Source organism: Oncorhynchus kisutch, linkage group LG29 (genome assembly GCF_002021735.2).
Source record: "Oncorhynchus kisutch isolate 150728-3 linkage group LG29, Okis_V2, whole genome shotgun sequence".
In the NCBI taxonomy this organism is placed as follows: domain Eukaryota; kingdom Metazoa; phylum Chordata; class Actinopteri; order Salmoniformes; family Salmonidae; genus Oncorhynchus; species Oncorhynchus kisutch.
Genome location: NC_034202.2, coordinates 33103769 through 33117205, shown reverse-complemented (window position 1 = coordinate 33117205; position 13437 = coordinate 33103769). Strand labels below are relative to the sequence as shown.

The 13437-nt window shown below is 43.0% G+C and overlaps 1 protein-coding gene across 1 annotated transcript in view; it reads right to left on the bottom strand.

Moving 5' to 3' along the window:
* LOC109874438 (sodium/calcium exchanger 1-like) overlaps positions 1–10860 on the bottom strand; it is an 81070-nt gene extending 70210 nt beyond the window's left edge. Inside the window, exons 1-2 of the mRNA XM_020466338.2 lie at positions 10124–10860; positions 9693–9792 (exon numbers count right to left, since the gene is read on the bottom strand). The gene's annotated coding sequence lies outside the window, so the exon portion shown is untranslated. The remainder of the gene's footprint in view (positions 1–9692; positions 9793–10123) is intronic.
* Between the last annotated feature and the right edge of the window lie 2577 nt (positions 10861–13437).

Below are 13437 nucleotides of genomic sequence, written 5' to 3'. Positions count from 1 at the left end.
TTCCATATGAGTTATTTCATCATTTTGATGTTTTCACTATTATTCTACAATGTAGAAAATAGTCAAAATAAAGAAAACCCTTGAATGAGTAGGTGTTCTAAAACTTTTGACCGGTAGTGTAGCTAGCTATCAGAGATGCAATGATGATGAGAGACAAGAACTTCAATAAATAATTATTTAATAAATATCCAATAGGTCTACATAGACCATACTGCGCTGGTTAATGAATGAATGGAATTCTGAGTGTTTACGGTTTCCATGGTGAATTGTTATTTTCACGTTCATTCTTGGGCTAGCTAGCCCTAGGAACATATCTGTATATTCTTAGAGCTAGACAACTAACACCGGAGAGATCGCATTTGTAAAATGATACATTGTTGCACAGGTTATAGAGGTAGACAGGTAGGTGTATAAAACCCCCAACTGTTGCAAACCAAATAGTAGCGTGGATAATGTTTAGATGCTTTATTCCTTCAGGGAGATGATATGTATACATTTCCTGCCTGGGGTGTGGGACAGTGGAAAAATGAGATTACCACGTCATGGTATTTTGCAGGATACCAAACAATCAGCATCCAGGATCCAAACAACCTGTTTTGTAATTGGAAAAACACTTGGAAAGTACAACACTGAGTCGTGAATTTAAATCAGGTATTTGAAAATAGTATTTGAAATGAATTATTATTTTTTATTTTTTATTTAACAAATAACCATTCAAGTACTCAAATAAAAGTATATATTTTGGACTTAGTATTTCAAAATACCCAAATACAGAAAAAAGTATTTAAATAACAAATATTCAAATACACACATATTTCAACCCTTCAACCCTTCTGGTTGTGTGTGTGCGCGTGTGTGTATGTGAGAGAGAGAGCGAGACAGAGAGAGAGAGAGAAAGAGAATGTGAGAGAGAAAGAATGACAGCGAGTGAGAAAGGGTTTGTAAGAGATTGTGGGATTTAACATTCTCTTCACCATGGTGGAACCCAAAGACATCCAACTTAAATTGTGCTTTTAATTTCCAGGGGAAAAAATCGATAGCTCTGCCACTTCTCCAGTCTGCTCAATGGTTGGTGTTGATTAGGAAGATTTCATCTAACTTTTGTAGCTGTTTCTAACATGCAGAATCAGGACCATGGACAGCACCTGGAACCATTGCTGCTCTGCTGCTTTACAACACTCTATGTGTACAGTGAAAATACTTGGCAGTACATAATGGCATGTTTGAGTGGACACTGTACAGTCAAAGTTTGCCAGATTTGATATGTCAAGCACCCTTATATTTTAAGAGGGAATGAGACCCTAATGTGCCGTTCTACATTAAACATATAACAGGTTGGTAGCTTGGTTCCAATTAATCACTTCAAGATCTTTGGTGGTAATTAGGGGCTCTGTGAACATATAAAAAAACAATTGCATAAACACTGCAAAATACATTAGATTTTCTCAGTCCCTGCGACACACGCAGACAGGCAACACACACAGACACACACACAGACAGAAGTGTCAACAACATTGTTATAATTAACCGAGACCCTGAGACTGTTCATCAGTTTCTGTTGAGAGATTACGACGCCTCTGCAAATTCATTTAGTGCGTCACAAAGCCAAACACCAAACAGGAAACAGACGTTAAATCTGAAATTAACATTCCTACAGGACGAAAGAAAAGAGGATCCACAATCATGTTTGTGCATTCATTAGAGCATCACAGGATTCACTGTGCACACCGGAGACATTTGCCATGTTAAATTGCTATGGTCTAGAGCATTGTTTGCAACTCCGGTCCTCAAGTATCCCCAACAGTACTCCTTTGTATTGTAACCCTGGACAAGCATACCTGATTCAACTTGTCAACTAATCATCAAGCCCTGAATGACGTATATTCATCCCGGGCTACAACAAAAATGTGTGCTGTTGGGGGTAATCGAGGAAACACTGGTCCAGAGACTGAGGCACAAGTTCTCCTGAGGTCGCCTGATTGGGGTACATATAGGTCCTGGAAAGCTCAACACAGTAAATAATGACTTTGGTATTCGATGGTCACAAAGGTCTCTGAGCACACAAAACAAAACACTTAGACCTGTTCCTTTTAGTAATTGTAAGACTGGAAAGACGTTTGGGAGACATTGAACAAAACGTGGCTCAACACCAAATGAGGTTGAAGGTGTAAATCTGACTAAAGCACACAAAAAGCCTCTTCCACATAGCATATGTGTTTAGCCCTCTATAACCCGAGGTTCTGGGAGGAGCTGGACCATCCATTAGCATGATTAAAATGTATGTGTGTGTGTTTTCTTTTGGCTTCCCCATATCCGGAGCATGGATCACAAAATAAACAATTTCTTGAATTTAGCCGACGACAAGAAACAGATTCATATTATCTATCCACAACATGAACTTAAACTGTAGGTGATTTAATCAGCAGTAGCAGAGGAGAAACATAAAACGTTTGTCATCAAGTCAGCAATAGCATACCACCCTGCATCGCACTGCTGGCTTGCCTCTGAACTGTATCCCACCTCTGGCTTGCCTCTGAACTGTATCCCACCGCTGGCTTGCCTCTGAACTGTATCCCACCGCTGGCTTGCCTCTGAACTGTATCCCACCGCTGGCTTGCCTCTGAACTGTATCCCACCGCTGGCTTGCCTCTGAACTGTATCCCACCGCTGGCTTGCCTCTGAACTGTATCCCACCGCTGGCTTGCCTCTGAACTGTATCCCACCGCTGGCTTGCCTCTGAACTGTATCCCACCGCTGGCTTGCCTCTGAACTGTATCCCACCGCTGGCTTGCCTCTGAACTGTATCCCACCGCTGGCTTGCCTCTGAACTGTATCCCACCGCTGGCTTGCCTCTGAACTGTATCCCACCGCTGGCTTGCCTCTGAACTGTATCCCACCTCTGGCTTGCCTCTGAACTGTATCCCACCGCTGGCTTGCCTCTGAACTGTATCCCACCGCTGGCTTGCCTCTGAACTGTATCCCACCGCTGGCTTGCCTCTGAACTGTATCCCACCGCTGGCTTGCCTCTGAACTGTATCCCACCGCTGGCTTGCCTCTGAACTGTATCCCACCTCTGGCTTGCCTCTGAACTGTATCCCACCGCTGGCTTGCCTCTGAACTGTATCCCACCTCTGGCTTGCCTCTGAACTGTATCCCACTGCTGGCTTGCCTCTGAACTGTATCCCACCGCTGGCTTGCCTCTGAACTGTATCCCACCGCTGGCTTGCCTCTGAACTGTATCCCACCTCTGGCTTGCCTCTGAACTGTATCCCACCTCTGGCTTGCCTCTGAACTGTATCCCACCGCTGGCTTGCCTCTGAACTGTATCCCACCGCTGGCTTGCCTCTGAACTGTATCCCACCTCTGGCTTGCCTCTGAACTGTATCCCACCGCTGGCTTGCCTCTGAACTGTATCCCACCGCTGGCTTGCCTCTGAACTGTATCCCACCGCTGGCTTGCCTCTGAACTGTATCCCACCTCTGGCTTGCCTCTGAACTGTATCCCACCTCTGGCTTGCCTCTGAACTGTATCCCACCGCTGGCTTGCCTCTGAACTGTATCCCACCTCTGGCTTGCCTCTGAACTGTATCCCACCTCTGGCTTGCCTCTGAACTGTATCCCACCTCTGGCTTGCCTCTGAACTGTATCCCACCTCTGGCTTGCCTCTGAACTGTATCCCACCTCTGGCTTGCCTCTGAACTGTATCCCACTGCTGGCTTGCCTCTGAACTGTATCCCACCGCTGGCTTGCCTCTGAACTGTATCCCACCGCTGGCTTGCCTCTGAACTGTATCCCACCGCTGGCTTGCCTCTGAACTGTATCCCACTCATACCATCATGTGTACCTAATCATCCCCAGCTTCCAATTGGCTCATTCATCCCTGTAACTACTCCTCGGGCCGCTGTTGTAAATGAGAACGTGTTCTCAGTCAACTTCCCTGGTAAAATAAATACAAATAAATGACACAGGCATAGACACCACTGACCTAAGTAACTGAGAATACAAGACATGCCCTAAAACACCAACACATATTCAAATGTCAGAGGAACTATATCCACTGTTTTCACTAACTCCACATGCAGGATAATTGTCACGATATTTATATTCACAATATTTTTTATGTGCTAAATGGATCTGTTTTTGACCCAACGTGATTTTTTCAATGCAGATATTTCATAAGTGCAAACTCATGTAACTCTCTCTGAGAGGCATCCCTCAACCCTGGCAGTACTATTTCCCAGTCGAACCGGGAAATTATCTGTGGTCGTGACTTTGTGAACTGAGAAAAACAGCGAATCCACTACTCACTACCATTTAGATTGCAGGATTGCAGATGAAGAAAAGGCATTGGCGGAACAGGCTTGGAGTGAAAGTTCATGCCTCTGACTAAACCTCATCTCACAAAAAGATAAGAATGGAACTAGAGCTGATCCAGCTCAATGGGGATGTTTGGCCTCAAAGTGAGAAAATAACCCTACTGTACATGCAAAAACAGACATATTGATACCTGTATCTTAAGAGAATAAACTATTTTAAATCTGATATAAAATAGGAATAATAAATATAATAAAATAGGAATAATGAAATGAAGGTGTGTCCAAATGAAGATTGGACACACCTACTCATTCAAGGGTTTGTCTTTATTTGTACTATTTTCTGCATTGTAGAATATCAACACTACGAAATAACACACATGGAATCATGTAGTAACCAAAAAGGTGTGAAACACATCAAAATATATTTTACATTTGATATTCTTCAAAGTCGCCACCCTTTGCCTTGATGACAGCTTTGCACATGCTTGGCATTCTCTCAACCAGCTTGATTAGGTAGTAACCTGGAATACATTTCAATCAACAGGTGTGTCTTGTTAAAAGTTCATTTGTGGAATTTCTTTCCTTCTTAATGTGTTTGAGCCAATCAGTTGTATTGTGACAAGGTAGGGGTTGTATACAGAATATGGCAAGAACAGCTCAAATAAGCAAAGAGAAACGACCTCATTAGAGGTCACAAGAGAAACGACCTCAACCATCATTACTTTAAGACATGAAGGTCAGTCAATCCAGAAAATGTCAAGAACTTTGAGCGTTTCTTCAAGTGCAGTCGCAAAAAACATCAAGCGCTATGGTGAAACTGGCTCTCATAAGGATCGCCACAAAAATGGAAGACCCAGAGTTACCTCTGCTACAGAGGATAAGTTAGAGTTACCAATCTCAGAAATTGCAGCTCAAATAAATGCTTCACAGAGTAATAAAAGTAAGTAAGTAACAGACACATCAACATCAACTGTTCAGAGGAGACTGCGTGACTCAGGCCTTCATGGTCGAATTGCTGCAAAGAACCCACTACTTAAAGACACCAATAAGAAGAAGAGACTTGCTCGGGCCAAGAAACATGAGCAATGGACATTAGACCGGTGAAAATCTGTCCTTTGGTCTGATGAGTCCAAATTGGAGATTTTTGGTTCCAACCGCTGTGTCTTTGTGAGACGCAGAGTAGGTGAATGGATGATCTCTGCATGTGTGGTTCCCACCATAGTGTCACGCCCTGACCGTAGAGAGACGTTTTATTTCTCTATTTGGTTAGGTCAGGGTGTGATTAGGGTGGGCATTCTATGTTTCCTATTTCTTTGTTTTTGGCCGAGTGTGGTTCCCAATCAGAGGCAGCTGTCTATCGTTGTCTCCGATTGGGAATCATATTTAGGTAGCCTTTTTCCCACCTGTGTTTTGTGGGTAGTTATTTTCTGTTAAGTATCTGTTTACCTGACAGAACTGTTCACTTTCGTTTTGTTACTTTGTTTGAGTGTTTTCTTTGATCAATAAAATCATGAACACTTTCCACACTGCGCTTTGGTCCACTCCTTCCGACGACGAGCGTTACACATAGAGCATGGAGGAGAAGGTGTGATGGTGTGGGGGTGCTTTGCTGGTGACACTGTCTGTGATTCATTTAGAATTCAAAGGACACTTAACCAGCATGGCAACTACATCATTCTGCAGCGATAATGCTATCCCATCTGGTTTCCGTTTAGTGGGACTATCATTTGTTTTTCAACAGGACAATGAACATATCCCAGTCCGTGTGATCAAAACAATCTTGAAGCGTGGATTCCGATTAGTCAGACCAGTGTTGAATGGTTCTAGTCACTGGTACATCCTGTTTGAGTTTCTGCCTATAAGACGGTATATAAGACGGTAGGAGCATCGTGGTCGGGTTTGCCAAAGGGAGGTCGGGGGTGGGCCTTGTATGCATCGCAGAAGTTAGAGTAGCAGTGATCGAGTGTATTACTCCCACGAGTACTGTAATCAATATGCTGATAGAATTCAGGTAGCCTTGTTCTCAATTTGCTTTGATAAAATCCCCAGCTACAATAAATGCAGCCTCAGGATATAAACTCAGCAAAAAAAGAAACATCCTCTCAATGTCAACTGCGTTCATTTTCAGCAAACTTAACATGTGTAAATATTTGTATGAACATAACAAGATTCAACAACTGAGACATAAACTGAACAAGTTCCACAGACATGTGACTAACAGAAATTTTATAATTGGTCCCTGAACAAAGAGGGGGGGTGGTCAAAATCAAAAGTAACAGTCAGTATCTGGTGTGGCCACCAGCTGCATTAAGTACTGCAGTGCATCTCCTCCTCATGGACTGCATCAGATTTGCCAGTTCTTGCTGTGAGATGTTACCCCACTCTTCCACCAAGGCACCTGCATGTTCCCGCGACTTTCTGGGGGAAATGGCCCTAGTCCTTACCCTCCGATCCAACAGGTCCCAGACGTGCTCAATGGGATTGAGATCCGGGCTCTTCGTTGGCCATGGCAGAACACTGACATTCCTGTCTTGCAGGTAATCACGCACAGAACGAGCAGTATGGCTGGTGGCATTGTCATGCTGGAGGGTCATGTCAGGATGAACCTGCAGAAAGGGTACCACATGAGGGAGGAGGATGTCGTCCCTGTAACGCACAGCGTTGAGATTGCCTGCAATGACAACAAGCTCAGTCCGATGATGCTGTGAAACACCACTCCAGACCATGACGGACCCTCCACCTCCAATATCGATCCCGCTCCAGAGTACAGGCCTCGGTGTAACGCTCATTCCTTTGACGATAAACGCGAATCCAACCATCACCCCTGGTGAGACAAAACCGTGACTGGTCAGTGAAGAGCACTTTTTGTCAGTCCTGTCTGGTCCAGCGACAGTAGATTTGTGCCCATAGTCGACGTTGTTACCGGTGATGTCTGATGAGGACCTGCCTTACAACAGGCCTACAAGCCCTCAGCCCAGCCTCTCATATTACGGACAGTCTGAGCACTGATGGAAGGATTGTGCGTTCCTGGTGTAACTTGGGCAGTTGTTGTTGCTATCCTGTCCCGCAGGTGTGATGTTCGGATGTACCGATCCTGTGCAGGTGTTGTTACATGTGGTATGCCACTGCGAGGACGATCAGCTGTCCGTTCTGTCTCCCTGTTGCGCTGTCTTAGGCGTCTCACAGTACGGACATTGCCATTTATTTCCCTGGCCACATCTGCAGTCCTCATGCCTCCTTGCAGCATGCCTAAGGCACATTCACGCAGATGAGCAGGGATCCTGGGCATCTTTCTTTTGGTGCTTTTCAGAGTCAGTAGAAAGGCCTCTTTAGTGTCCTAAGTTTTCATAACTGTGACCTTAATTGCCTACCATCTGTAAGAATTATCTTGGGAGGTAATATGGCCGGCATTTGATTGTAAGGAATTCTATGTCGGGTGATCAAAAGGACTTGACTTTCCTGTATGCTGTTATGATTACACCATGAGTCGTTAATCATGAGGCATACACCCCCGCCCTTCCTCTTCCCAGAGAGGTGTTTATCTCGGTCAGTGCAATGCACGGAGAAGCCCGGTGGCTGAACCGATTCCGACAACATATCCAGAGAGAGACATGTTTCCGTGAAACATAGAATGTTACAATCTCTGATGTCTCTCTGGAAGGCAACTCTTGCTCGATTTTCATCTACAAGAGACTGGACATTAGCGAGTAGTATACTCGGGAGCTGTGGGCGATGTGAACGTCTACGAAGCCTGACCAGGAGGCCGCTCTGTCTGCCCCTTCTGCAGTGCTGTTGTTTTGGGTCAGCTTCTGGGATTAGATCCATTGTCCTGGGTGGTGGTCCAAACAGAGGATCCTCTTTGGGAAAGTCGTATTCCTGGTCGTAATGTTGGTAAGTTGACGTCACTCTTATATCCAATAGTTCTTCCCAGCTGTATGTAATAAGACTTAAGATTTCCTGGGATAACAATGTAAGAAATAATACATAAAAAACAAAATCCTGCATTGTTTCTATTGACTCGAAGTGAGGCGACCATCTCTGTCGGCGCCATTGTTTAGAAGGTTAGATTAGTATGGATGTGTTCACTGAGTTGCTGTCTGCAATTATTCTCTTTCACACCAGGCCTCTAGGATGGGTAGATAATAGATCACATCAAAACACAACAGATCGTATTTACCACCCGTAACCCTTTAAAATGAGACCATAAATAGTCCAAATGCAAAAATAGAAATGGCTACATAACAAAGAAAGCTCCAAACATCTTTCTCTCAGAATTCAAATACATTCTTCAATCATCATTTCCAGTGCCAAGCCCCACAAGAAGGGATAGCAGTGGGACTGGATTCCCGTAACAGGTGGTAATAAAAATACAACCACTAACTCAACATCAGAATTGATCTCATCCACAGGATTATGTATATGGTCTAAACATCTCAGGTCTCCTGTCGTTTTCAAGACAACTCGGCACCTCTGAAATTTCCGACTTGGAAACTAGTTGTAGCAAAATGTACCCCGAGTTTCCCACTTTGAAAATACCAGAATCAACCAATAGGAAGCTCTGTGCAAAAAAAACCTTCAGTTTTCCGAGTTGTCTTGAAAGCACCATCCATCCTCCATTATTTTTTTATTCTCCATAATACAGTATCACTAGGGAACCTACATCGAGTATGAGGCAAAACATACACACTAATACATTGCACTAATGAAAACCACAAATACAGTGCACATGCACATGTTTCCTCATGGGATTATTAACAGCAACTCACATTGTTGTCATTTAAATGTGTATTTCCTCCAGCTTCTTGTGTCTGAAGCTGGGCACCCTTCCAAAATAGGCATGGTCTAAATGGTTCTTCCCTGTGCAAGGTTTAATCAAATAAATCAAATATGTAAATAAATGTTCTCTGGGCAAAGACACACTACTTTGGATGGGCAACTTGCAGTTACAATGTTTTTGCGGTACAATAACACTCAGGTCTCAGGTATACCCTAATCTCAATGTCTTACGCAAACCATGTTCATATAGTCACATCTTAATAAGACAGGTCTGTTGGTACTGTAAACCTTATATCATTACCATGAGAACACTATCATAAAGACAATTTAGAACATTAGACTTACACACATGTTGACATTAAACAGGTGTGTTATCGATGGCATCAGCAACTGAACACAACACTGTTGTTATATACCACAAACATTAACAAGTAAACATGTAGCTAGAACCACTATAGGCTCAGGATATAATCAGTCAGTGGCTGAGGTCATGACTATTTAGTTATTTGGCAACATTACTTTTTCCATGGTTTTGACAAAACATACACTATTCCATAATATGTACAACTTTCTCAGTAGACAGAATAGTATTATCACTCACCTGAGTGCTGCTGTCAGCAGTGAGCAAGAAACTGGTGGTCTTAACAGATCATCACCCTTCGCTCTTGGGAATGGCAGGCAGGTTTTCTTCCTAAATGGATCTGGTGCAAGACCAGACAATTCCATCAATTCTAAGAACTTATTTGATAGAGATACACAAAATGCCACTACTTACCATTCATAATGGAGTACACACAAATACCCTATATGAAGTTGACTATCGTTCTCCAAATCAACTCTTGAAGTATAATTTATTGATTTATCAAAGGTATTGCACCATTTACACAACCCAACTGACCTCCTCCCAATGAGACAAATATTATTGGTTAGCTTATTTGTTAAACATCCTCGATCATTAGAGTGGTAGCTTATTTGCAGAATGAATATTGTCAAGGCATAAAGTAATGCTTCATCCATATCCATAATACTCACTTGCTGCCCAATATCATCTGCCTCCTATCCTTCTTCGACTCCTTCTCCGTATACAATGTGTCACGGCAAAACACTGTAGCCTGTCACTTCCAAAGAACACTATCAATGGTGCTCCGTAGGCTATGCTGATGCGCTGGATTTTGGATACGTCGCTCTCCTTTCCTAGGCGTTTTTCAGGAATAGGCTTCACAGGCAGGTTTCGTTGCTAACTTGGAATTAATAGAGAGGCTATGATCGGTCCTTGTTATTTTATTCGTACTAAATGTATTGTATTCAGAATATCTGTTTTGATTTTTCTAAAAATCTAAATTGGTATTAGTAGCCTATCTGTGAACAAGGCAATGAGAGGTTGTTGAAGCGGAATTAATTAGTCTAATTATTGACACAGTGCTGGATCGTTTAAGGATCCTCGCTCCTCTTTGATCGGCCATTTACTCTCCAGAAGAACCAAATGCTGTTTGTCTACACTAAATTAACCGAAGAACAAACCACTTTGGAAGAATGTTTCGCAATCAACCAAAAATCTGTTTGAAAATGCTGTTTCTCAGAGCCTATTCGAAGAGGCGGGAATGAGTGACGAAGATGTACTAAAAAGACGCAAACCCAACACTCGCTTCAGCATCAGTAGAGCATGGAAGCGAAAGCGATGCAAATGGGGAAGAAAGTGATGGATAGGCAGGCATAAGGATATATGCAAATGCATCCCTGTCTTATTTCGTCTATCTGTTGACAGGTTTTGGCACAAGGTAGAAACAATGCGCGAGAAGGAACAGCACCTTCTAGCAGCTTGGACTGCAGGGCAAGGGGAGGGGACGTTTGGAACATCTATACAGAACAAAAATATAAACGCGGCATGCAATCATTTCAACGATTTTACTGAGTTACAGTTCATAAGGAACTCAGTGAATTGAAATAAATTCATTAGGCCCTAAACTGAGTATTCACATGGGTAGGGGCGCAGCAATGGGAGGGCTTGGGAGGGCATAGGCCCACCCACTTGGGAGCCAGGCTCACCCACTGGGAAGCCAGATCAGCTAATCAGGATGAGTTTTTACACACAAAAGGGCATTATTACAGACACAAATATTGCTCAGTTTCATCCGCCATCCTGGTGGCTGGTCTCAGACAATCCTGCAGGTGAAGAAGCAGGATGTGAGGTCCTGGGTTGGCATGGTTACACGTGGTCTGCGGTCGTGAGACCGATTGGACGTACTTCCAAATTCTCTAAAACGATCTTGGAGACGGCTTATGGTAGAGAAATTAACATTAAATTATCTTGCAACAGCTCTGGTGGACATTCCAGTTGTCAGCATGCCAATTGCACGCTCCCTCAAAACTTGAGACATTTGTGGCATTGTGTTGTGTGACTAAACTACACATTTTAGAGTGGCCTTTTATTGTCCCCAGCACAACGTGCACCTGTGTAGTGATCATTCTGTTTAATCAGTTTCTTGATATGCCACACCTGTCAGGTGGATGTATTATCTTCGCAAAGAACAAATTCTCACTAACAGGGATGTAAACAAACTTGTGCACAAAATTTGAGACATTTTTGTGCATATGGAACATTTCTGGGATCTTTCATTTCAGCTCATGAAACCAACACTTTACATGTTGCATTTATATGTGTTCAGTATAGAAACGCACAGCTCGCCATCAACAGTGTCTGCGTATGAAGGGCCGACAGAAATGATTGGAATTATAGGATTTTCTCAATAAAAAATAAAAACATAACGCATAGTTACGGATGTTAACATAATACTGCTTATTTGCTTCACACTTAGCCTATGATGTTGGCAATTAACAACACTAATTAAGACTAATCCAGTCCATTAAAACATTGTAACCTCCTATCCATTCATCTTACTTACTGTTATAGCCAGATGTTACACGTAAAGTGGAGTGCCACTGTATACCAATGGGCAATTAAATAGATGTACGCTACCAGTCTAAGGTTTTAGAACACCTACTCATTCAAGGGTTTTTCTTTATTTGTACTATTTTCTACATTGTACAACAATAATGAAGACATCAAAACTATCAAATAACACATATGGAATCATGTAGTAACCAAAAAAGTGTTTTATATTTGAGATTCTTCAAATAGCCACCCTTTGCCTAGATGACAGCTTTGCACACTCTTGGCATTCTCTCAACCAGCTTCATGAGGTTTGCTTGCGACTCTATGTCTTACAAGAACGCGCTCACTGGCCAAGCACACGCACTGTCGTGGATGCAAGGTCTGATCCCACTTCTGACACCAATGTAATGAAACAGGCAGGGAGCAGGTCTTGAACCATCGACCTTCTAGTCCGAACTCCAGTGCGCTATCGACTGTGCCGCAAAGCATGCTCGAGCTGCAAAGTCAATATCCTCGCTTATAAACCCAGGGTCGTTACAATATTTTCTATTTGAGAGTCTTCAAATTGCCACCCTTTGCCTTGATGACAGCCTTACACACTCTTGGCATTCTCTCAACCAGCTTCATAAGGTAGTCACCTGGAATGCATTTCAATTAACAGGTATGCCTTGTTAAAAGTTAATTTGTGGAATGTCTTTTCTTCTTAATGCATTTGAGCCAATCAGTTGTGTTGTGACAAGGTAGGGGGGTATACAGAAGATAGCCCTATTTGGTAAAATAAAGTCCATATTATGGCAAGAACAGCTCAAATAAGCAAAAAGAAACGATAGTCCATCATTACTTCAAGACATGAAGATCAGTCAATATGGAACATTTCTAGAAGTTTCTTCAAGTGCAGTCGCAAAAACCATCAAGCGCTATGATGAAACTGGCTCTCATGAGGACCGCCACAGGAATGGAAGACCCATAGTTACCTCTGCTGCAGAGGATAAGTTCATTAGAGTTACCAGCCTCAGAAATTGCAGCCGAAATAAATGCTTCACAGAGTTCAAGTAACAGACACATCTCAACATCAACTGTTCAGAGGAGACTGTGTGAATCAGGCCTTCATGGTCGAATTGCTGCAAAGAACCCACTACTAAAGGACACCAATAAGAAGAAGAGACTTGCTTGGGCCAAGAAACCTGAGCAATAGACATTAGACCTGTGGAAATCTGTCCTTTGGTCTGGAGTCCAAAGTGGAGATTTTTGGTTCCAACTGCTGTGTCTTTGTGAGATCTCACATGATCTCCACATGTGTATTTCCCACCGTAAAGCATGGAGGAGGAGGTGTTATGCTGTGGGGGTGCTTTGCTGGTGACACTGTCTGTGATTAATTTAGAATTCAAAGCAAACTTAACCAGCATGGCTACAACAGCATTCTGCAGCAATACGCCATCCCATCTGGTTTGGG